The following is a 25034-nucleotide window of genomic DNA, read 5'->3' as shown; positions in this document are numbered from 1 at the left end:
AGGGGACGGGTTCGTGTATGGTGTAGGGTATGGGTTAGGGTTAGGGTTAGGGTTAGGGCTCGGTTTAGGGTACGAGTTAGGATTAGGGTACGTGTTAGGGTTAGGGTAGGGGTTAGGGTTAGGGTACGCGTTAGGGGTAGGGTAGTTATTAAACCTATCCCACTCTCTAGATACCCCTTAACACGTAAAGGAATATTATTTGGGGGTCCAGACATGGAGAAGAGTTTAGACACTAGGATAAGATAAGGAACACACCCATTATAAAGAAATCACATTAGGATTTTCTTTTTAAGCTGTTCCTTAAAACACTAGTGTTTAGGAAATCTATTGGAGGCAAAAGCATTCAAGGGAAGCCTAGGGTTAGGGTTAGGCTTACGGTTAGGCTTAGGGTACGGCTTAGGGTACGGGTTCGGTGAGGGGTTCGGGTACGGCGTAGGGTATGGGTTAGGGTTAGGGTTAGGTTTAGTGTTAGGGTTAGGGCTCGGTTTAGGGTACGTTTTAGGATTAGGGTACGTGTTCGGGTTAAGGTAGGAGTTAGGGTTAGTGTACGCGTTAGGGTTAGGGTAGTTATTAAACCTATCCCAGTCTCTAGATACCCCTTAGCACGTAAAGGAATATTATTTGAGGGTCCAGCCATGGAGAAGAGCTTAGACACTAGGATAAGATAAGGAACACACCCATTATAAAGAAATCACATTAGGATTCCCTTTTTAAGCTGTTCCTTAAAACACTAGTGCTTAGGAAATCTATTGGAGGCAGAAGCAGTCAAGGGTAGCCTAGGGTTAGGGTTAGGCTTAGGGTTAGTGTTAGGGTTTGGCTTAGGGTACGGGTTCGAGGAGGGGTTCGGGTACGGCTTAGGGTATGGGTTAGGGTTAGGGTTAGTGTTAGGGTTAGGGCTCGGTTTAGGGTACGTGTTAAGATTAGGATACGTTTTAGGGTTAGGGTAGGAGTTAGGGTTAGGTTACGCGTTAGGTTTAGGGTAGTTATTAAACCTATCCCAGTCTCTAGATACCCCTTAGCACGTAAAGGAATATTATTTGAGGGTCCAGCCATGGAGAAGAGCTTAGACACTAGGATAAGATAAGGAACACACCCATTATAAAGAAATCACATTAGGATTCTCTTTTTAAGCTGTTCCTTAAAACACTAGTGCTTAGGAAATCTATTGGAGGCAGAAGCAGTCAAGGGTAGCCTAGGGTTAGGGTTAGGCTGAGGGTTAGGCTTAGGGTACGGCTTAGGGTATGGGTTCGGGGACGGGTTCGTGTATGGTGTAGCGTATGGGTTAGGGTTAGGGTTAGGGTTAGTGTTAGGGTTAGGGCTCGGTTTAGGGTACGGGTTAGGATTAGGGTACGTGTTAGGGTTAGGGTAGGGGTTAGGGTTAGGGTACGCGTTAGGGGTAGGGTAGTTATTAAACCTATCCCACTCTCTAGATACCCCTTAACACGTAAAGGAATATTATTTGGGGGTCCAGCCATGGAGAAGAGTTTAGACACTAGGATAAGATAAGGAACACACCCATTTTAAAGAAATCACTTGAGGATTCTCTTTTTAAGCTGTTCCTTAAAACACTAGTGTTTAGGAAATCTATTGGAGGCAAAAGCATTCAAGGATAGCCTAGGGTTAGGGTTAGGCTTACGGTTAGGCTTAGGGTACGGCTTAGGGTACGGGTTCGGTGAGGGGTTCGGGTACGGCGTAGGGTATGGGTTAGGGTTAGGGTTAGGGTTAGTGTTAGGGTTAGGGCTCGGTTTAGGGTACGTGTTAGGATTAGGGTACGTGTTAGGGTTAGGGTAGGAGTTAGGGTTAGGGTACGCGTTAGGGTTAGGGTAGTTATTAAACCTATCCCAGTCTCTAGATACCCCTTAGCACGTAAAGGAATATTATTTGAGGGTCCAGCCATGGAGAAGAGCTTAAACACTAGGATAAGATAAGGAAAACACCCATTATAAAGAAATCACATTAGGATTCTCTTTTTAAGCTGTTCCTTAAAACACTAGTGCTTAGGAAATCTATTGGAGGCAGAAGCAGTCAAGGGTAGCCTAGGGTTAGGGTTAGGCTGAGGGTTAGGCTTAGGGACGGCTTAGGGTATGGGTTCGGGGACGGGTTCTTGTATGGTGTACGGTATGGGTTAGGGTTAGGGTTAGGGTTAGTGTTAGGGTTAGGGCTCGGTTTAGGTTACGTGTTAGGATTAGGGTACGTGTTAGGGTTACGGTAGGAGTTAGGGTTAGGGTACGCGTTAGGGTTAGGGTAGTTATTAAACCTATCCCAGTCTCTAGATACCCCTTAGCACGTAAAGGAATATTATTTGAGGGTCCAGCCATGGAGAAGAGCTTAGACACTAGGATAAGATAAGGAACACACCCATTATAAAGAAATCACATTAGGATTCTCTTTTTAATCTGTTCCTTAAAACACTAGTGCTTAGGAAATCTATTGGAGGCAGAAGCAGTCAAGGGTAGCCTAGGGTTAGGGTTAGGCTGAGGGATAGGCTTAGGGTACGACATAGAGTATGGGTTCGGGGACGGGTTCGTGTATGGTGTAGGGTATGGGTTATGGTTAGGGTTAGGGTTAGTGTTAGGGTTAGGGCTCGGTTTAGGGTACGTGTTAGGATTAGGGTATGTGTTAGGGTTAGGGTAGGGTTTAGGGTTAGGGTACGCGTTAGGGTAGGGTAGTTATTAAACCTATCCCACTCTCTATATACCCCTTAACACGTAAAGGAATATTATTTGGGGGTCCAGCCATGGAGAAGAGTTTAGACACTAGGATAAGATAAGGAACACACCCATTATAAAGAAATCACATTAGGATTCTGTTTTTAATCTGTTCCTTAAAACACTAGTGCTTAGGAAATCTATTGGAGGCAGAAGCACTCAAGGGTAGCCTAGGGTTAGGGTTAGGCTTACGGTTAGGCTTAGGGTACGGGTTCGGTGAGGGGTTCGGGTACGGCGTAGGGTATGGTTTGGGGTTAGGGTTAGGGTTAGTGTTAGGGTTAGGGCTCGGTTTAGGGTACGTGTTAGGATTAGGGTACGTGTTAGGGTTAGGGTAGGAGTTAGGGTTACGGTACGCGTTAGGTTTAGGGTAGTTATTAAACCTATCCCAGTCTCTAGGTACCCCTTAGCACGTAAAGGAATATTATTTGAGGGTCCAGCCATGGAGAAGAGCTTAGACAAGAGGATAAGATAAGGAACACACCCATTATAAAGAAATCACATTAGGATTCTCTTTTTAAGCTGTTCCTTAAAACACTAGTGCTTAGGAAATCTATTGGAGGCAGAAGCAGTCAAGGGTAGCCTAGGGTTAGGGTTAGGCTGAGGGTTAGGCTTAGGGTACGGCTTAGTGTATGGGTTCGGGGACGGGTTCGTGTATGGTGTAGGGTATGGGTTAGGGTTAGGGTTAGGCTTAGTGTTAGGGTTAGGGCTCGGTTTAGGGTACGGGTTAGGATTAGGGTACGTGTTAGGGTTAGGGTAGGGGTTAGGGTTAGGGTACGTGTTAGGGGTAGGGTAGTTATTAAACCTATCCCACTCTCTAGATAACCCTTAACACGTAAAGGAATATTATTTGGGGGTCCAGCCATGGAGAAGAGTTTAGACACTAGAATAAGATAAGGAACACACCCATTATAAAGAAATCACATTAGGATTCTCTTTTTAAGCTGTTCCTTAAAACACTAGTGTTTAGGAAATCTATTGGAGGCAAAAGCATTCAAGGGTAGCCTAGGGTTAGGGTTAGGCTTACGGTTAGGCTTAGGGTACGGCTCAGAGTACGGGTTCGGTGAGGGGTCGGGTACGGCGGAGGGTATGGGTTAGGGTTAGGGTTAGGGTTAGTGTTAGGGTTAGGGCTCGGATTAGGGTACAGGTTAGGATTAGGGTACGTGTTAGTGTTAGGGTAGGTGTTAGGGTTAGGGTACGCGTTAGGGTTGGGTAGTTATTAAACCTATCCCAGTCTCTAGATACCCCTTAGCACGTAAAGGAATATTATTTGAGGGTCCAGCCATGGAGAAGAGCTTAGACACTAGGATAAGATAAGGAACACACCCATTATAAAGAAATCACATTAGGATTCTCTTTTTAAGCTGTTACTTAAAACACTAGTGCTTAGGAAATCTATTGGAGGCAGAAGCAGTCAAGGGTAGCCTAGGGTTAGGGTTAGGCTGAGGGTTAGGCTTAGGGTACGGCTTAGGGTATGGGTTCGGGGACGGGTTCGTGTATGGTGTAGGGTATGGGTTAGGGTTAGGGTTAGGGTTAGGGTTAGTGTTAGGGCTCGGTTTAGGGTACGGGTTAGGTTTAGCGTAGGTGTTAGTGTTAGGGTAGGGGTTAGGGTTAGGGTACACGTTAGGGTTGGGTAGTTATTAAACCTATCCCAGTCTCTAGATACCCCTTAGCACGTAAAGGAATATTATTTGAGGGTCCAGCCATGGAGAAGAGGTTAGACACTAGGATAAGATAAGGAACACACCCATTATAAAGAAATCACATTAGGATTCTCTTTTTAATCTGTTCCTTAAAACACTAGTGCTTAGGAAATCTATTGGAGGCAGAAGCAGTCAAGGGTAGCCTAGGGTTAGGGTTAGGCTGAGGGTTAGGCTTAGGGTACGGCTTAGGCTATGGGTTAGGGGACGGGTTCGTGTATGGTGTAGGGTATGGGTTAGGGTTAGGGTTAGGGTTAGGGCTCGGTTTAGGGTACGGGTTAGGATTAGGGTACGTGTTAGGGTTAGGGTAGGGGTTAGGGTTAGGGTACGCGTTAGGGGTAGGGTAGTTATTAAACCTATCCCACTCTCTAGATACCCCTTAACACGTAAAGGAATATTATTTGGGGGTCCAGACATGGAGAAGAGTTTAGACACTAGGATAAGATAAGGAACACACCCATTATAAAGAAATCACATTAGGATTTTCTTTTTAAGCTGTTCCTTAAAACACTAGTGTTTAGGAAATCTATTGGAGGCAAAAGCATTCAAGGGAAGCCTAGGGTTAGGGTTAGGCTTACGGTTAGGCTTAGGGTACGGCTTAGGGTACGGGTTCGGTGAGGGGTTCGGGTACGGCGTAGGGTATGGGTTAGGGTTAGGGTTAGGTTTAGTGTTAGGGTTAGGGCTCGGTTTAGGGTACGTGTTAGGATTAGGGTACGTGTTAGGGTTAAGGTAGGAGTTAGGGTTAGTGTACGCGTTAGGGTTAGGGTAGTTATTAAACCTATCCCAGTCTCTAGATACCCCTTAGCACGTAAAGGAATATTATTTGAGGGTCCAGCCATGGAGAAGAGCTTAGACACTAGGATAAGATAAGGAACACACCCATTATAAAGAAATCACATTAGGATTCCCTTTTTAAGCTGTTCCTTAAAACACTAGTGCTTAGGAAATCTATTGGAGGCAGAAGCAGTCAAGGGTAGCCTAGGGTTAGGGTTAGGCTTAGGGTTAGTGTTAGGGTTTGGCTTAGGGTACGGGTTCGAGGAGGGGTTCGGGTACGGCTTAGGGTATGGGTTAGGGTTAGGGTTAGTGTTAGGGTTAGGGCTCGGTTTAGGGTACGTGTTAAGATTAGGATACGTTTTAGGGTTAGGGTAGGAGTTAGGGTTAGGTTACGCGTTAGGTTTAGGGTAGTTATTAAACCTATCCCAGTCTCTAGATACCCCTTAGCACGTAAAGGAATATTATTTGAGGGTCCAGCCATGGAGAAGAGCTTAGACACTAGGATAAGATAAGGAACACACCCATTATAAAGAAATCACATTAGGATTCTCTTTTTAAGCTGTTCCTTAAAACACTAGTGCTTAGGAAATCTATTGGAGGCAGAAGCAGTCAAGGGTAGCCTAGGGTTAGGGTTAGGCTGAGGGTTAGGCTTAGGGTACGGCTTAGGGTATGGGTTCGGGGACGGGTTCGTGTATGGTGTAGCGTATGGGTTAGGGTTAGGGTTAGGGTTAGTGTTAGGGTTAGGGCTCGGTTTAGGGTACGGGTTAGGATTAGGGTACGTGTTAGGGTTAGGGTAGGGGTTAGGGTTAGGGTACGCGTTAGGGGTAGGGTAGTTATTAAACCTATCCCACTCTCTAGATACCCCTTAACACGTAAAGGAATATTATTTGGGGGTCCAGCCATGGAGAAGAGTTTAGACACTAGGATAAGATAAGGAACACACCCATTTTAAAGAAATCACTTTAGGATTCTCTTTTTAAGCTGTTCCTTAAAACACTAGTGTTTAGGAAATCTATTGGAGGCAAAAGCATTCAAGGATAGCCTAGGGTTAGGGTTAGGCTTACGGTTAGGCTTAGGGTACGGCTTAGGGTACGGGTTCGGTGAGGGGTTCGGGTACGGCGTAGGGTATGGGTTAGGGTTAGGGTTAGGGTTAGTGTTAGGGTTAGGGCTCGGTTTAGGGTACGTGTTAGGATTAGGGTACGTGTTAGGGTTAGGGTAGGAGTTAGGGTTAGGGTACGCGTTAGGGTTAGGGTAGTTATTAAACCTATCCCAGTCTCTAGATACCCCTTAGCACGTAAAGGAATATTATTTGAGGGTCCAGCCATGGAGAAGAGCTTAAACACTAGGATAAGATAAGGAAAACACCCATTATAAAGAAATCACATTAGGATTCTCTTTTTAAGCTGTTCCTTAAAACACTAGTGCTTAGGAAATTTATTGGAGCCAGAAGCAGTCAAGAGTAGCCTAGGGTTAGGGTTAGGCTGAGGGTTAGGCTTAGGGTACGGCTTAGGGTATGGGTTCGGGGACGGGTTCGTTTATGGTGTAGGGTATGGGTTAGGGTTAGGGTTAGGGTTAGTGTTAGGGTTAGGGCTCGGTTTAGGGTACGGATTAGGATTAGGGTACGTGTTAGTGTTAGTGTAGGGGTTAGGGTTAGGGTACACGTTAGGGTTGGGTAGTTATTAAACCTATCCCAGTCTCTAGATACCCCTTAGCACGTAAAGGAATATTATTTGAGGGTCCAGCCATGGAGAAGAGCTTAGACACTAGGATAAGATAAGGAACACACCCATTATAAAGAAATCACATTAGGATTCTCTTTTTAAGCTGTTCCTTAAAACACTAGTGCTTAGGAAATCTATTGGAGGCAGAAGCAGTCAAGGGTAGCCTAGGGTTAGGGTTAGGCTGAGGGATAGGCTTAGGGTGCGACATAGGGTATGGGTTCGGGGACGGGTTCGTGTATGGTGTAGGGTATGGGTTATGGTTAGGGTTAGGGTTAGTGTTAGGGTTAGGGCTCGGTTTAGGGTACGTGTTAGGATTAGGGTACGTGTTAGGGTTAGGGTAGGGGTTAGGGTTAGGGTACGCGTTAGGGGTAGGGTAGTTATTAAACCTATCCCACTCTCTATATACCCCTTAACACGTAAAGGAATATTATTTGGGGGTCCAGCCATGGAGAAGAGTTTAGACACTAGGATAAGATAAGGAACACACCCATTATAAAGAAATCACATTAGGATTCTCTTTTTAATCTGTTCCTTAAAACACTAGTGCTTAGGAAATCTATTGGAGGCAGAAGCACTCAAGGGTAGCCTAGGGTTAGGGTTAGGCTTACGGTTAGGCTTAGGGAACGGGTTCGGTGAGGGTTTCGGGTACGGCGTAGGGTATGGTTTGGGGTTAGGGTTAGGGTTAGTGTTAGGGTAAGGGCTCGGTTTAGGGTACGTGTTAGGATTAGGGTACGTGTTAGGGTTAGGGTAGGAGTTAGGGTTAGGGTCCGCGTTAGGGTTAGGGTAGTTATTAAAACTATCCCAGTCTCTAGGTACCCCTTAGCACGTAAAGGAATATTATTTGAGGGTCCAGACATGGAGAAGAGCTTAGACACTAGGATAAGATAAGGAACACACCCATTATAAAGAAATCACATTAGGATTCTCTTTTTAAGCTGTTCCTTAAAACACTACTGCTTAGGAAATCTATTGAAGGCAGAAGCAGTCAAGGGTAGCCTATGGTTAGGGTTAGGCTGAGGGTTAGGCTTAGGGTACGGCTTAGTGTATGGGTTCGGGGAAGGGTTCGTGTATGGTGTAGGGTATGGGTTAGGGTTAGGGTTAGGCTTAGTGTTAGGGTTAGGGCTCGGTTTAGGGTACGGGTTAGGATTAGGGTACGTGTTAGGGTTAGGGTAGGGGTTATGGTTAGGGTATGCATTAGGTGTAGGGTAGTTATTAAACCTATCCCACTCTCTAGATACCCCTTAACACGTAAAGGAATATTATTTGGGGGTCCAGCCATGGAGAAGAGTTTAGACACTAGGATAAAATAAGGAACACACCCATTATAAAGAAATCACATTAGGGTTCTCTTTTTAAGCTGTTCCTTAAAACAGTAGTGTTTAGGAAATCTATTGGAGGCAAAAGCATTCAAGGGTAGCCTAGGGTTAGGGTTAGGCTTACGGTTAGGCTTAGGGTACGGCTTAGGGTACGGGTTCGGTGAGGGGTCGGGTACGGCGGAGGGTATGGGTTAGGGTTAGGGTTAGGGTTAGTGTTAGGTTTAGGGCTCGGATTAGGGTACAGGTTAGGATTAGGGTACGTGTTAGTGTTAGGGTAGGTGTTAGGGTTAGGGTACGCGTTAGGGTTGGGTAGTTATTAAACCTATCCCAGTCTCTAGATACCCCTTAGCACGTAAAGGAATATTATTTGAGGGTCCAGCCATGGAGAAGAGCTTAGACACTAGGATAAGATAAGGAAAACACCCATTATAAAGAAATCACATTAGGATTCTCTTTTTAAGCTGTTCCTTAAAACACTAGTGCTTAGGAAATCTATTGGAGGCAGAAGCAGTCAAGGGTAGCCTAGGGTTAGGGTTAGGCTGAGGGTTAGGCTTAGTGTATGGCTTAGGTTATGGGTTCGGGGACGGGTTCGTGTATGGTGTAGGGTATGGGTTAGGGTTAGGGATAGGGTTAGTGTTAGGGTTAGGGCTCGGTTTAGGGTACGGGTTAGGATTAGGGTACGTGTTAGTGTTAGGGTAGGGGTTAGGGTTAGGGTACACGTTAGGGTTGGGTAGTTATTAAACCTATCCCAGTCTCTAGATACCCCTTAGCACGTAAAGGAATATTATTTGAGGGTCCAGCCATGGAGAAGAGCTTAGACACTAGGATAAGATAAGGAACACACCCATTATAAAGAAATCACATTAGGATTCGATTTTTAATCTGTTCCTTAAAACACTAGTGCTTAGGAAATCTATTGGAGTTAGAAGCAGTCAAGGGTAGCCTAGGGTTAGGGTTAGGCTGAGAGTTAGGCTTAGGGTACGGCTTAGGGTATGGGTTCGGGGACAGGTTCGTGTATGGTGTAGGGTATGGGTTAGGGTTAGGGATAGGGTTAGTGTTAGGGTTAGGGCTCGGTTTAGGGTACGGTTTAGGATTAGGGTACGTGTTAGGGTTAGGTTAGGAGTTAGGGTTAGGGTACGCGTTAGGGTTAGGGTAGTTATTAAACCTATCCCAGTCTCTAGGTACCCCTTAGCACGTAAAGGAATATTATTTGAGGGTCCAGCCATGGAGAAGAGCTTAGACACTAGGATAAGATAAGGAAAACACCCATTATAAAGAAATCACATTAGGATTCTCTTTTTAAGCTGTTCCTTAAAACACTAGTGCTTAGAAAATCTATTGGAGGCAGAAGCAGTCAATGGTAGCCTAGGGTTAGGGTTAGGCTGTGGGTTAGGCTTAGGGTACGGCTTAGTGTATGGGTTCGGGGACAGGTTCGTGTATGGTGTAGGGTATGGGTTAGGGTTAGGGTTAGGGTTAGTGTTAGGGTTAGGGCTCGGTTTAGGGTACGGGTTAGGATTAGGGTACGTGTTAGGGTTAGGGTAGGGGTTAGGGTTAGGGTACGTGTTAGGGTTAGGGTAGTTATTAAACCTATCCCAGTCTCTAGATACCCCTTAGCACGTAAAGGAATATTATTTGGGGTCCAGCAATGGAGAAGAGTTTAGACACTAGAATAAGATAAGGAACACACCCATTATAAAGAAATCACATTAGGATTCTCTTTTTAAGCTGTTCCTTAAAACACTAGTGTTTAGGAAATCTATTGGAGGCAAAAGCATTCAAGGGTAGCCTAGGGTTAGGGTTAGGCTTACGGTTAGGCTTAGGGTACGTCTTAGGGTACGGGTCCGGTGAGGGGTTCGGGTACGGCGTAGGGTATTGGTTAGGGTTAGGGTTAGGGTTAGTGTTAGGTTTAGGGCTCGGTTTAGGGTACGGGGTAGGATTAGGGTACGTGTTAGTGTTAGGGTAGGTGTTAGGGTTAGGGTACACGCTAGGGTTGGGTAGTTATTAAACCTATCCCAGTCTCTAGATACCCCTTAGCACGTAAAGGAATATTATTTGAGGGTCCAGCCATGGAGAAGAGCTTAGACACTAGGATAAGATAAGGAACACACCCATTATAAAGAAATCACATTAGGATTCTCTTTTTAAGCTGTTCCTTAAAACACTAGTGCTTAGGAAATCTATTGGAGGCAGAAGCAGTCAAGGGTAGCCTAGGGTTAGGGTTAGGCTGAGGGTTAGGCTTAGGGTACGGCTTAGGGTATGGTTTCGGGGACGGGTTCGTGTATGGTGTACGGTATGGGTTAGGGTTAGGGTTAGGGTTAGTGTTAGGGTTAGGGCTCGGTTTAGGGTACGGGTTAGGTTTAGGGTAGGTGTTAGTGTTAGGGTAGGGGTTAGGGTTAGGGTACACGTTAGGGTTGGGTAGTTATTAAACCTATCCCAGTCTCTAGATACCCCTTAGCACGTAAAGGAATATTATTTGAGGGTCCAGCCATGGAGAAGAGGTTAGACACTAGGATAAGATAAGGAACACACCCATTATAAAGAAATCACATTAGGATTCTCTTTTTAATCTGTTCCTTAAAACACTAGTGCTTAGGAAATCTATTGGAGGCAGAAGCAGTCAAGGGTAGCCTAGGGTTAGGGTTAGGCTGAGGGTTAGGCTTAGGGTACGGCTTAGGCTATGGGTTCGGGGACGGGTTCGTGTATGGTGTAGGGTATGGGTTAGGTTTAGGGTTAGGGATAGGGCTCGGTTTAGGGTACGGGTTAGGATTAGGGTACGTGTTAGGGTTAGGGTAGGGGTTAGGGTTAGGGTACGCGTTAGGGGTAGGGTAGTTATTAAACCTATCCCACTCTCTAGATACCCCTTAACACGTAAAGGAATATTATTTGGGGGTCCAGCCATGGAGAAGAGTTTAGACACTAGGATAAGATAAGGAACACACCCATTATAAAGAAATCACATTAGGATTTTCTTTTTAAGCTGTTCCTTAAAACACTAGTGTTTAGGAAATCTATTGGAGGCAAAAGCATTCAAGGGAAGCCTAGGGTTAGGGTTAGGCTTACGGTTAGGCTTAGGGTACGGCTTAGGGTACGGGTTCGGTGAGGGGTTCGGGTACGGCGTAGGGTATGGGTTAGGGTTAGGGTTAGGTTTAGTGTTAGGGTTAGGGCTCGGTTTAGGGTACGTGTTAGGATTAGGGTACGTGTTAGGGTTAAGGTAGGAGTTAGGGTTAGTGTACGCGTTAGGGTTACGGTAGTTATTAAACCTATCCCAGTCTCTAGATACCACTTAGCACGTAAAGGAATATTATTTGAGGGTCCAGCCATGGAGAAGAGCTTAGACACTAGGATAAGATAAGGAACACACCCATTATAAAGAAATCACATTAGGATTCTCTTTTTAAGCTGTTCCTTAAAACACTAGTGCTTAGGAAATCTATTGCAGGCAGAAGCAGTCAAGGGTAGCCTAGGGTTAGGGTTAGGCTTAGGGTTAGGCTTAGGGTACGGCTTAGGGTACGGGTTCGGGGAGGGGTTCGGGTACGGCGTGGGGTATGGGTTAGGTTTAGGGTTAGGGTTACTGTTAGGGTTAGGGCTCGGATTAGGGTACGGGTTAGGATTAGGGTACGTGTTAGGGTTAAGGTAGGGGTTAGGGTTAAATTACGTGTTAGGGTTAGGGTAGTTATTAAACCTATCCCACTCTCTAGACATCCCTTAGCTCGTAAAGGAATATTATTTGTCAGTCCAGCCATGGAGAAGAGCTTAGACACTAGGATAAGGTAAGGAACACACCCATTATAAAGAAATCACATTAGGATTCTCTTTTTAAGCTGTTCCTTAAAACACTAGTGCTTAGGAAATCTATTGGAGGCAGAAGCAGTCAAGGGTAGCCTAGGGTTAGGGTTAGGCTGAGGGTTAGGCTTAGTGTATGGCTTAGGTTATGGGTTCGGGGACGGGTTCGTGTATGGTGTAGGGTATGGGTTAGGGTTAGGGATAGGGTTAGTGTTAGGGTTAGGGCTCGGTTTAGGGTACGGGTTAGGATTAGGGTACGTGTTAGTGTTAGGGTAGGGGTTAGGGTTAGGGTACACGTTAGGGTTGGGTAGTTATTAAACCTATCCCAGTCTCTAGATACCCCTTAGCACGTAAAGGAATATTATTTGAGGGTCCAGCCATGGAGAAGAGCTTAGACACTAGGATAAGATAAGGAACACACCCATTATAAAGAAATCACATTAGGATTCTCTTTTTAATCTGTTCCTTAAAACACTAGTGCTTAGGAAATCTATTGGAGTTAGAAGCAGTCAAGGGTAGCCTAGGGTTAGGGTTAGGCTGAGAGTTAGGCTTAGGGTACGGCTTAGGGTATGGGTTCGGGGACAGGTTCGTGTATGGTGTAGGGTATGGGTTAGGGTTAGGGATAGGGTTAGTGTTAGGGTTAGGGCTCGGTTTAGGGTACGGTTTAGGATTAGGGTACGTGTTAGGGTTAGGTTAGGAGTTAGGGTTAGGGTACGCGTTAGGGTTAGGGTAGTTATTAAACCTATCCCAGTCTCTAGGTACCCCTTAGAACGTAAAGGAATATTATTTGAGGGTCCAGCCATGGAGAAGAGCTTAGACACTAGGATAAGATAAGGAAAACACCCATTATAAAGAAATCACATTAGGATTCTCTTTTTAAGCTGTTCCTTAAAACACTAGTGCTTAGAAAATCTATTGGAGGCAGAAGCAGTCAAGGGTAGCCTAGGGTTAGGGTTAGGCTGTGGGTTAGGCTTAGGGTACGGCTTAGTGTATGGGTTCGGGGACAGGTTCGTGTATGGTGTAGGGTATGGGTTAGGGTTAGGGTTAGGGTTAGTGTTAGGGTTAGGGCTCGGTTTAGGGTACGGGTTAGGATTAGGGTACGTGTTAGGGTTAGGGTAGGGGTTAGGGTTAGGGTACGTGTTAGGGTTAGGGTAGTTATTAAACCTATCCCACTCTCTAGATACCCCTTAGCACGTAAAGGAATATTATTTGGGGTCCAGCAATGGAGAAGAGTTTAGACACTAGAATAAGATAAGGAACACACCCATTATAAAGAAATCACATTAGGATTCTCTTTTTAAGCTGTTCCTTAAAACACTAGTGTTTAGGAAATCTATTGGAGGCAAAAGCATTCAAGGGTAGCCTAGGGTTAGGGTTAGGCTTACGGTTAGGCTTAGGGTACGGCTTAGGGTACGGGTCCGGTGAGGGGTTCGGGTACGGCGTAGGGTATTGGTTAGGGTTAGGGTTAGGGTTAGTGTTAGGTTTAGGGCTCGGTTTAGGGTACGGGGTAGGATTAGGGTACGTTTTAGTGTTAGGGTAGGTGTTAGGGTTAGGGTACACGCTAGGGTTGGGTAGTTATTAAACCTATCCCAGTCTCTAGATACCCCTTAGCACGTAAAGGAATATTATTTGAGGGTCCAGCCATGGAGAAGAGCTTAGACACTAGGATAAGATAAGGAACACACCCATTATAAAGAAATCACATTAGGATTCTCTTTTTAAGCTGTTCCTTAAAACACTAGTGCTTAGGAAATCTATTGGAGGCAGAAGCAGTCAAGGGTAGCCTAGGGTTAGGGTTAGGCTGAGGGTTAGGCTTAGGGTACGGCTTAGGGTATGGTTTCGGGGACGGGTTCGTGTATGGTGTACGGTATGGGTTAGGGTTAGGGTTAGGGTTAGTGTTAGGGTTAGGGCTCGGTTTAGGGTACGGGTTAGGTTTAGGGTAGGTGTTAGTGTTAGGGTAGGGGTTAGGGTTAGGGTACACGTTAGGGTTGGGTAGTTATTAAACCTATCCCAGTCTCTAGATACCCCTTAGCACGTAAAGGAATATTATTTGAGGGTCCAGCCATGGAGAAGAGGTTAGACACTAGGATAAGATAAGGAACACACCCATTATAAAGAAATCACATTAGGATTCTCTTTTTAATCTGTTCCTTAAAACACTAGTGCTTAGGAAATCTATTGGAGGCAGAAGCAGTCAAGGGTAGCCTAGGGTTAGGGTTAGGCTGAGGGTTAGGCTTAGGGTACGGCTTAGGCTATGGGTTCGGGGACGGGTTCGTGTATGGTGTAGGGTATGGGTTAGGTTTAGGGTTAGGGATAGGGCTCGGTTTAGGGTACGGGTTAGGATTAGGGTACGTGTTAGGGTTAGGGTAGGGGTTAGGGTTAGGGTACGCGTTAGGGGTAGGGTAGTTATTAAACCTATCCCACTCTCTAGATACCCCTTAACACGTAAAGGAATATTATTTGGGGGTCCAGCCATGGAGAAGAGTTTAGACACTAGGATAAGATAAGGAACACACCCATTATAAAGAAATCACATTAGGATTTTCTTTTTAAGCTGTTCCTTAAAACACTAGTGTTTAGGAAATCTATTGGAGGCAAAAGCATTCAAGGGAAGCCTAGGGTTAGGGTTAGGCTTACGGTTAGGCTTAGGGTACGGCTTAGGGTACGGGTTCGGTGAGGGGTTCGGGTACGGCGTAGGGTATGGGTTAGGGTTAGGGTTAGGTTTAGTGTTAGGGTTAGGGCTCGGTTTAGGGTACGTGTTAGGATTAGGGTACGTGTTAGGGTTAAGGTAGGAGTTAGGGTTAGTGTACGCGTTAGGGTTACGGTAGTTATTAAACCTATCCCAGTCTCTAGATACCCCTTAGCACGTAAAGGAATATTATTTGAGGGTCCAGCCATGGAGAAGAGCTTAGACACTAGGATAAGATAAGGAACACACCCATTATAAAGAAATCACATTAGGATTCTCTTTTTAAGCTGTTCCTTAAAACACTAGTGCTTAGGAAATCTATTGCAGGCAGAAGCAGTCAAGGGTAGCCTAGGGTTAGGGTTAGGCTTAGGGTTAGGCTTAGGGTACGGCTTAGGGTACGGGTTCGGGGAGGGGTTCGGGTACGGCGTGGGGTATGGGTTAGGTTTAGGGTTAGGGTTACTGTTAGGGTTAGGGCTCGGATTAGGGTACGGGTTAGGATTAGGGTACGTGTTAGGGTTAAGGTAGGGGTTAGGGTTAAATTACGTGTTAGGGTTAGGGTAGTTATTAAACCTATCCCACTCTCTAGACATCCCTTAGCTCGTAAAGGAATATTATTTGTCAGTCCAGCCATGGAGAAGAGCTTAGACACTAGGATAAGATAAGGAACACACCCATTATAAAGAAATCACATTAGGATTCTCTTTTTAAGCTGTTCCTTAAAACACTAGTGCTTAGGAAATCTATTGGAGGCAGAAGCAGTCAAGGGTAGCCTAGGGTTAGGGTTAGGCTTAGGGTACGGGATTGGGGAGGGGTTCGGGTACGGCGTAGGGTATCGGTTAGCGTTAGTGTTAGGGTTAGTGTTAGGGTTAGGGCTCAGTTTAGGTTACGGGTTAGGATTAGGGTACATGTTAGGGTTAGGGTAGGGGTTAGGGTTAGGGTACGCGTTAAGGTTAGGGTAGTTATTAAACCTATCCCACTCTCTAGATAACCCTTAGCACGTAAAGGAATATTGTTTGGAGGTCGAGCCATGGAAAAGAGTTTAGACACTAGGATAAGATAAGGAACACACCCATTATAAAGAAATCACATTAGGATTCTCTTTTTAAGCTGTTCCTTAAAACACTAGTGCTTAGGAAATCTATTGGAGGCAGAAGCAGTCAAGGGTAGCCTGGGGATAGGGTTAGGCTTAGGGTTAGGCTTAGGGTACGGCTTAGGGTATGGGTTCGGGGAGAGGTTACGGTACGGAGTAGGGTATGGGTGAGGGTTAGGGTTACTGTTAGGGTTAGGGCTCGGTTTAGGGTACGGGTTAGTATTAGGTTACGTGTTAGGGTTTAGGTTAGGGTACGCTTTAGGGTTAGGGTAGTTATTAAACCTATCCCACTCCCTAGATACCCCTTAGAACGTAAAAGAATATTATTTGGGGGTCCAGCCATGGAGAAGAGTTTAGACACTAGGATAATATACGGAACACACCCATTATAAAGAAATGACATTAGTATTCTCTTTTTAAGCTGTTCCTTAAAACACTAGTGCTTAGGAAATCTATTGGAGGCAGAAGCAGTCAAGGGTAGCCTAGGGTTAGGGTTAGGCTTTGGGTTAGGGTTAGGGTACGGCTTAGGGTACGGGTTCGGGGACGGGTTCGGGTACGGCGTAGGGTATGGGTTAGGGTGAGGGTTAGGGTTAGTGTTAGGGTTAGGGCTCGGTTTAGGTTACGGATTAGGATTAGGGTATGTGTTAGGGATTGGGTTAGGGTACGCGTTAGGGTTAGGGTAGATATTAAACCTATCCCACTCTCTAGATACAACTTATCACGTAAAGGAATATTATTTGGGGGTCCAGCCATGGAGAAGAGTTTAGACACTAGGATAAGATAAGAAACACACCCATTATAAAGAAATCACATTAGGATTCTCTTTTAAAGCTGTTCCTTAAAACACTAGTGCTTAGGAAATCTATTGGAGGCAGAAGCATTCAAGGGTAGCCTAGGGTTAGGGTTAGGCTTAGCGTTAGTGTTAGGGTACGGGTTCGGGGAGGGGTTCGGGTACTGCGTAGGGTATGGGTTAGGGTTAGGGTTAGGGTTAGTGTTAGCGTTAGGGCTCGGTTTAGTGTACGGGTTAGGATTAGGGTACGTGTTAGGGTTATGGTAGGGGTTAGGGTTAGGGTACTCCTTAGGGTTTGGGTAGTTATTAAACCTATCCCACTCTCTAGATACCCCTTAGCACGTAAAGGAATATTATTTGGGTGTCCAGCCATGGAGAAGAGTTTAGACACTAGGATAACATAAGGAACACACCCATTATAAAGAAATCACATTAGGATTCTCTTTTTAAGCTGTTCCTTATAACACTAGTGCTTAGGAAATCTATTGGAGGCAGAAGCAGTCAAGGGTAGCCTAGGGTTAGGGTTAGGCTGAGGGTTAGGCTTAGGGACGGCTTAGGGTATGGGTTCGGGGACGGGTTCGTGTATGGTGTAGGGTATGGGTTAGGGTTAGGGTTAGGGTTAGTGTTAGGGTTAGGGCTCGGTTTAGGTTACGTGTTAGGATTAGGGTACGTGTTAGGGTTAGGGTAGAAGTTAGGGTTAGGGTACGCGTTAGGGTTAGGGTAGTTATTAAACCTATCCCAGTCTCTAGATACCCCTTAGCACGTAAAGGAATATTATTTGAGGGTCCAGCCATGGAGAAGAGCTTAGACACTAGGATAAGATAAGGAACACACCCATTATAAAGAAATCACATTAGGATTCTCTTTTTAATCTGTTCCTTAAAACACTAGTGCTTAGGAAATCTATTGGAGGCAGAAGCACTCAAGGGTAGCCTAGGGTTAGGGTTAGGCTTACGGTTAGGCTTAGGGTATGGGTTCGGTGAGGGGTTCGGGTACGGCGTAGGGTATGGTTTGGGGTTAGGGTTAGGGTTAGTATTAGGGTTAGGGCTCGGTTTAGGGTACGTGTTAGGATTAGGGTATGTGTTAGGGTTAGGGTAGGGTTTAGGGTTAGGGTACGCGTTAGGGTAGGGTAGTTATTAAACCTATCCCACTCTCTATATACCCCTTAACACGTAAAGGAATATTATTTGGGGGTCCAGCCATGGAGAAGAGTTTAGACACTAGGATAAGATAAGGAACACACCCATTATAAAGAAATCACATTAGGATTCTCTTTTTAATCTGTTCCTTAAAACACTAGTGCTTAGGAAATCTATTGGAGGCAGAAGCACTCAAGGGTAGCCTAGGGTTAGGGTTAGGCTTACGGTTAGGCTTAGGGTACGGGTTCGGTGAGGGGTTCGGGTACGGCGTAGGGTATGGTTTGGGGTTAGGGTTAGGGTTAGTGTTAGGGTTAGGGCTCGGTTTAGGGTACGTGTTAGGATTAGGGTACGTGTTAGGGTTAGGGTAGGAGTTAGGGTTACGGTACGCGTTAGGTTTAGGGTAGTTATTAAACCTATCCCAGTCTCTAGGTACCCCTTAGCACGTAAAGGAATATTATTTGAGGGTCCAGCCATGGAGAAGAGCTTAGACACTAGGATAAGATAAGGGACACACCCATTATAAAGAAATCACATTAGGATTCTCTTTTTAAGCTGTTCCTTAAAACACTAGTGCTTAGGAAATCTATTGGAGGCAGAAGCAGTCAAGGGTAGCCTAGGGTTAGGGTTAGGCTGAGGGTTAGGCTTAGGGTACGGCTTAGTGTATGGGTTCGGGGACGGGTTCGTGTATGGTGTAGGGTATGGGTTAGGGTTAGGGTTAGGCTTAGTGTTAGGGTTAGGGCTCGGTTTAGGGTACGGGTTAGGATTAGGGTACGTGTTAGGGTTAGGGTAGGGGTTAGGGTTAGGGTACGCGTTAGGGGTAGGGTAGTTATTAAACCTATCCCACTCTCTAGATAACCCTTAACACGTAAAGGAATATTATTTGGGGGTCCAGCCATGGAGAAGAGTTTAGACACTAGAATAAGATAAGGAACACACCCATTATAAAGAAATCACATTAGGATTCTCTTTTTAAGCTGTTCCTTAAAACACTAGTGTTTAGGAAATCTATTGGAGGCAAAAGCATTCAAGGGTAGCCTAGGGTTAGGGTTAGGCTTACGGTTAGGCTTAGGGTACGGCTCAGGGTACGGGTTCGGTGAGGGGTCGGGTACGGCGGAGGGTATGGGTTAGGGTTAGGGTTAGGGTTAGTGTTAGGGTTAGGGCTCGGATTAGGGTACAGGTTAGGATTAGGGTACGTGTTAGTGTTAGGGTAGGTGTTAGGGTTAGGGTACGCGTTAGGGTTGGGTAGTTATTAAACCTATCCCAGTCTCTAGATACCGCTTAGCACGTAAAGGAATATTATTTGAGGGTCCAGCCATGCAGAAGAGCTTAGACACTAGGATAAGATAAGGAACACACCCATTATAAAGAAATCACATTAGGATTCTCTTTTTAAGCTGTTCCTTAAAACACTAGTGCTTAGGAAATCTATTGGAGGCAGAAGCAGTCAAGGGTAGCCTAGGGTTAGTGTTAGGCTGAGGGTTAGGCTTAGGGTACGGCTTAGGGTATGGGTTCGGGGACGGGTTCGTGTATGGTGTAGGGTATGGGTTAGGGTTAGGGTTAGGGTTAGGGTTAGTGTTAGGGTTAAGGCTCGGTTTAGGGTACGGGTTAGGATTAGGGTACGTGTTAGGGGTAGGGTAGGGGTTATGGTTAGGGTACGCGTTAGGGGTAGGGTAGTTATTAAACCTATCCCACTCTCTAGATACCCCTTAACACGTAAAGCAATATTATTTGGGGTTCCAGCCATGGAGAAGTGTTTAGACACTAGGATAAAATAAGGAACACACCCATTATAAAGAAATCACATTAGGATTCTCTTTTTAAGCTGTTCCTTAAAACAGTAGTGTTTAGGAAATCTATAGGAGGCAAAAGCATTCAAGGGTAGCCTAGGGTTAGGGTTAGGCTTACGGTTAGGCTTAGGGTACGGCTTAGGGTACGGGTTCGGTGATGGGTCGTGTACGGCGGAGGGTATGGGTTAGGGTTAGGGTTAGGGTTAGTGTTAGGGTTAGGGCTCGTATTAGGGTACAGGTTAGGATTAGGGTACGTGTTAGTGTTAGGGTAGGTGTTAGGGTTAGGGTACGCGTTAGGGTTGGGTAGTTATTAAACGTATCCCAGTCTCTAGATACCCCTTAGCACGTAAAGGAATATTATTTGAGGGTCCAGCCATGGAGAAGAGCTTAGACACTAGGATAAGATAAGGAACACACCCATTATAAAGAAATCACATTAGGATTCTCTTTTTAAGCTGTTCTTTAAAACACTAGTGCTTAGGAAATCTATTGGAGGCAGAAGCAGTCAAGGGTAGCCTAGGGGTAGGGTTAGGCTGAGGGTTAGGCTTAGGGTACGGCTTAGGGTATGGTTTCGGGGACGGGTTCGTGTATGGTGTAGGGTATGGGTTAGGGTTAGGGTTAGGGTTAGTGTTAGGGTTAGGGCTCGGTTTAGGGTACGGGTTAGGATTAGGGTACGTGTTAGGGTTAGGGTAGGGGTTAGGGTTAGGGTACGCGTTAGGGGTAGGGTAGTTATTAAACCTATCCCACTCTCTAGATAACCCTTAACACGTAAAGGAATATTATTTGGGGGTCCAGCCATGGAGAAGAGTTTAGACACTAGAATAAGATAAGGAACACACCCATTATAAAGAAATCACATTAGGATTCTCTTTTTAAGCTGTTCCTTAAAACACTAGTGTTTAGGAAATCTATTGGAGGCAAAAGCATTCAAGGGTAGCCTAGGGTTAGGGTTAGGCTTACGGTTAGGCTTAGGGTACGGCTCAGGGTACGGGTTCGGTGAGGGGTCGGGTACGGCGGAGGGTATGGGTTAGGGTTAGGGTTAGGGTTAGTGTTAGGGTTAGGGCTCGGATTAGGGTACAGGTTAGGATTAGGGTACGTGTTAGTGTTAGGGTAGGTGTTAGGGTTAGGGTACGCGTTAGGGTTGGGTAGTTATTAAACCTATCCCAGTCTCTAGATACCCCTTAGCACGTAAAGGAATATTATTTGAGGGTCCAGCCATGCAGAAGAGCTTAGACACTAGGATAAGATAAGGAACACACCCATTATAAAGAAATCACATTAGGATTCTCTTTTTAAGCTGTTCCTTAAAACACTAGTGCTTAGGAAATCTATTGGAGGCAGAAGCAGTCAAGGGTAGCCTAGGGTTAGGGTTAGGCTGAGGGTTAGGCTTAGGGTACGGCTTAGGGTATGGGTTCGGGGACGGGTTCGTGTATGGTGTAGGGTATGGGTTAGGGTTAGGGTTAGGGTTAGGGTTAGTGTTAGGGTTAAGGCTCGGTTTAGGGTACGGGTTAGGATTAGGGTACGTGTTAGGGGTAGGGTAGGGGTTATGGTTAGGGTACGCGTTAGGGGTAGGGTAGTTATTAAACCTATCCCACTCTCTAGATACCCCTTAACACGTAAAGCAATATTATTTGGGGTTCCAGCCATGGAGAAGTGTTTAGACACTAGGATAAAATAAGGAACACACCCATTATAAAGAAATCACATTAGGATTCTCTTTTTAAGCTGTTCCTTAAAACAGTAGTGTTTAGGAAATCTATAGGAGGCAAAAGCATTCAAGGGTAGCCTAGGGTTAGGGTTAGGCTTACGGTTAGGCTTAGGGTACGGCTTAGGGTACGGGTTCGGTGATGGGTCGTGTACGGCGGAGGGTATGGGTTAGGGTTAGGGTTAGGGTTAGTGTTAGGGTTAGGGCTCGTATTAGGGTACAGGTTAGGATTAGGGTACGTGTTAGTGTTAGGGTAGGTGTTAGGGTTAGGGTACGCGTTAGGGTTGGGTAGTTATTAAACGTATCCCAGTCTCTAGATACCCCTTAGCACGTAAAGGAATATTATTTGAGGGTCCAGCCATGGAGAAGAGCTTAGACACTAGGATAAGATAAGGAACACACCCATTATAAAGAAATCACATTAGGATTCTCTTTTTAAGCTGTTCTTTAAAACACTAGTGCTTAGGAAATCTATTGGAGGCAGAAGCAGTCAAGGGTAGCCTAGGGGTAGGGTTAGGCTGAGGGTTAGGCTTAGGGTACGGCTTAGGGTATGGTTTCGGGGACGGGTTCGTGTATGGTGTAGGGTATGGGTTAGGGTTAGGGTTAGGGTTAGTGTTAGGGTTAGGGCTCGTTTTAGGGTACGGGTTAGGTTTAGGGTAGGTGTTAGTGTTAGGGTAGGGGTTAGGGTTAGGGTACACTTTAGGGTTGGGTAGTTATTAAACCTATCCCAGTCTCTAGATACCCCTTAGCACGTAAAGGAATATTATTTGAGGGTCCAGCCATGGAGAAGAGGTTAGACACTAGGATAAGATAAGGAACACACCCATTATAAAGAAATCACATTAGGATTCTCTTTTTAATGTGTTCCTTAAAACACTAGTGCTTAGGAAATCTATTGGAGGCAGAAGCAGTCAAGGGTAGCCTAGGGTTAGGGTTAGGCTGAGGGTTAGGCTTAGGGTACGGCTTAGGCTATGGGTTCGGGGACGGGTTCGTGTATGGTGTAGGGTATGGGTTAGGTTTAGGGTTAGGGTTAGGGCTCGGTTTAGGGTACGGGTTAGGATTAGGGTACGTGTTAGGGTTAGGGTAGGGGTTAGGGTTAGGGTACGCGTTAGGGGTAGGGTAGTTATTAACCCTATCCCACTCTCTAGATACCCCTTAACACGTAAAGGAATATTATTTGGGGGTCCAGCCATGGAGAAGAGTTTAGACACTAGGATAAGATAAGGAACACACCCATTATAAAGAAATCACATTAGGATTTTCTTTTTAAGCTGTTCCTTAAAACACTAGTGTTTAGGAAATCTATTGGAGGCAAAAGCATTCAAGGGAAGCCTAGGGTTAGGGTTAGGCTTACGGTTAGGCTTAGGGTACGGCTTAGGGTACGGGTTCGGTGAGGGGTTCGGGTACGGCGTAGGGTATGGGTTAGGGTTAGGGTTAGGTTTAGTGTTAGGGTTAGGGCTCTGTTTAGGGTACGTGTTAGGATTAGGGTACGTGATAGGGTTAAGGTAGGAGTTAGGGTTAGTGTACGCGTTAGGGTTAGGGTAGTTATTAAACCTATCCCAGTCTCTAGATACCCCTTAGCACGTAAAGGAATATTATTTGAGGGTCCAGCCATTGAGAAGAGTTTAGACACTAGAATAAGATAAGGAACACACCCATTATAAAGAAATCACATTAGGATTCTCTTTTTAAGCTGTTCCTTAAAACACTAGTGCTTAGGAAATCTATTGGAGGCAGAAGCAGTCAAGAGTAGCCTAGGTTTAGGGTTAGGCTTAGGGTACGGCTTAGGGTACGGGTTCGGGGAGGGGTTCGGGTACGGCGTGGGGTATGGGTTAGGTTTAGGGTTAGGGTTACTGTTAGGGTTAGGGCTCGGATTAGGGTACGGGTTAGGATTAGGGTACGTGTTAGGGTTAAGGTAGGGGTTAGGGTTAAATTACGTGTTAGGGTTAGGGTAGTTATTAAACCTATCCCACTCTCTAGACATCCCTTAGCTCGTAAAGGAATATTATTTGTCAGTCCAGCCATGGAGAAGAGTTTAGACACTAGGATAAGATAAGGAACACACCCATTATAAAGAAATCACATTAGAATTCTCTTTTTAATCTGTTCCTTAAAACACTAATGCTTAGAAAATCTATTGGAGGCAGAAGCAGTCAAGGGTAGCCTAGGGTTAAGTTTAGGCTTAGGGTTAGGGTTTGGGTACGGCTTAGGGTATGATTTCGGGGACGTGTTCGTGTACGGCGTAGGGTATGGGTTAGGGTTAAGGTTAGAGTTAGTGTTAGGGTTAGGGCTCGGTTTAGGGTTCGTGTTAGGATAAGGGTACGTGTTAGGGTTAGGGTAGGAGTTAGGGTTAGGGTACGCGTTAGAGTTAGGGTAGTTATTAAACCTATCCCAGTCTCTAGATACCCCTTAGCACGTAAAGGAATATTATTTGAGGGTCCAGCCATGGAGAAGAACTTAGACACTAGGATAAGATAAGGAACACACCCATTATAAAGAAATCACATTAGGATTCTCTTTTTAAGCTGTTCCTTAAAACACTAGTGCTTAGGAAATCTATTGGAGGCAGAAGCAGTCAAGGGTAGCCTAGGGTTAGGGTTAGGCTTAGGGTTAGGCTTAGGGTACGGGTTCGGGGAGGGTTTCGTGTACGGCGTAGGGTATGGGTTAGGGTTAGGTTTAGGGTTAGTGTTAGGGTTAGGGCTCGGTTTAGGGTACAGGTTAGGATTAGGGTATGTGTTAGGGTTAGGGTAGGGGTTAGGGTTAGGGTACGCGTTAGGGTTAGGGTAGTTATTAAACCTATCCCACTCTCTAGATACCCCTTAGCACGTAAAGGAATATTATTTGGGTGTCCAGCCATGTAGAAGAGTGTAGACACTAGGATAAGATAAGGAACACACCCATTATAAAGAAATCATTGTAGGATTCTCTTTTTAAGCTGTTCCTTAAAACACTAGTGCTTAGGAAATCTATTGGAGGCAGAAGCAGTCAAGGGTAGCCTAGGGTTAGGGTTAGGCTTAGGGTTAGTGTTAGGGTTTGGCTTAGGGTACGGGTTCGAGGAGGGGTTCGGGTACGGCTTAGGGTATGGGTTAGGGTTAGTGTTAGGGTTAGGGCTCGGTTTAGGGTACGGGTTAGTATTAGGTTACGTGTTAGGGTTTAGGTTAGGGTACGCTTTAGGGTTAGGGTAGTTATTAAACCTATCCCACTCCCTAGATACCCCTTAGAACGTAAAAGAATATTATTTGGGGGTCCAGCCATGGAGAAGAGTTTAGACACTAGGATAATATACGGAACACACCCATTATAAAGAAATGACATTAGTATTCTCTTTTTAAGCTGTTCCTTAAAACACTAGTGCTTAGGAAATCTATTGGAGGCAGAAGCAGTCAAGGGTAGCCTAGGGTTAGGGTTAGGCTTTGGGTTAGGGTTAGGGTACGGCTTAGGGTACGGGTTCGGGGACGGGTTCGGGTACGGCGTAGGGTATGGGTTAGGGTGAGGGTTAGGGTTAGTGTTAGGGTTAGGGCTCGGTTTAGGTTACGGGTTAGGATTAGGGTATGTGTTAGGGATTGGGTTAGGGTACGCGTTAGGGTTAGGGTAGTTATTAAACCTATCCCACTCTCTAGATACAACTTAGCACGTAAAGGAATATTATTTGGGGGTCCAGCCATGGAGAAGAGTTTAGACACTAGGATAAGATAAGGAACACACCCATTATAAAGAAATCACATTAGGATTCTCTTTTAAAGCTGTTCCTTAAAACACTAGTGCTTAGGAAATCTATTGGAGGCAGAAGCATTCAAGGGTAGCCTAGGGTTAGGGTTAGGCTTAGCGTTAGTGT

Source organism: Balaenoptera physalus (assembly GCF_965194825.1).
Source record: "Balaenoptera physalus genome assembly, contig: HAP1_SCAFFOLD_252, whole genome shotgun sequence".
NCBI classification, from domain to species: domain Eukaryota; kingdom Metazoa; phylum Chordata; class Mammalia; order Artiodactyla; family Balaenopteridae; genus Balaenoptera; species Balaenoptera physalus.
This window is presented reverse-complemented; position numbering follows the sequence as displayed.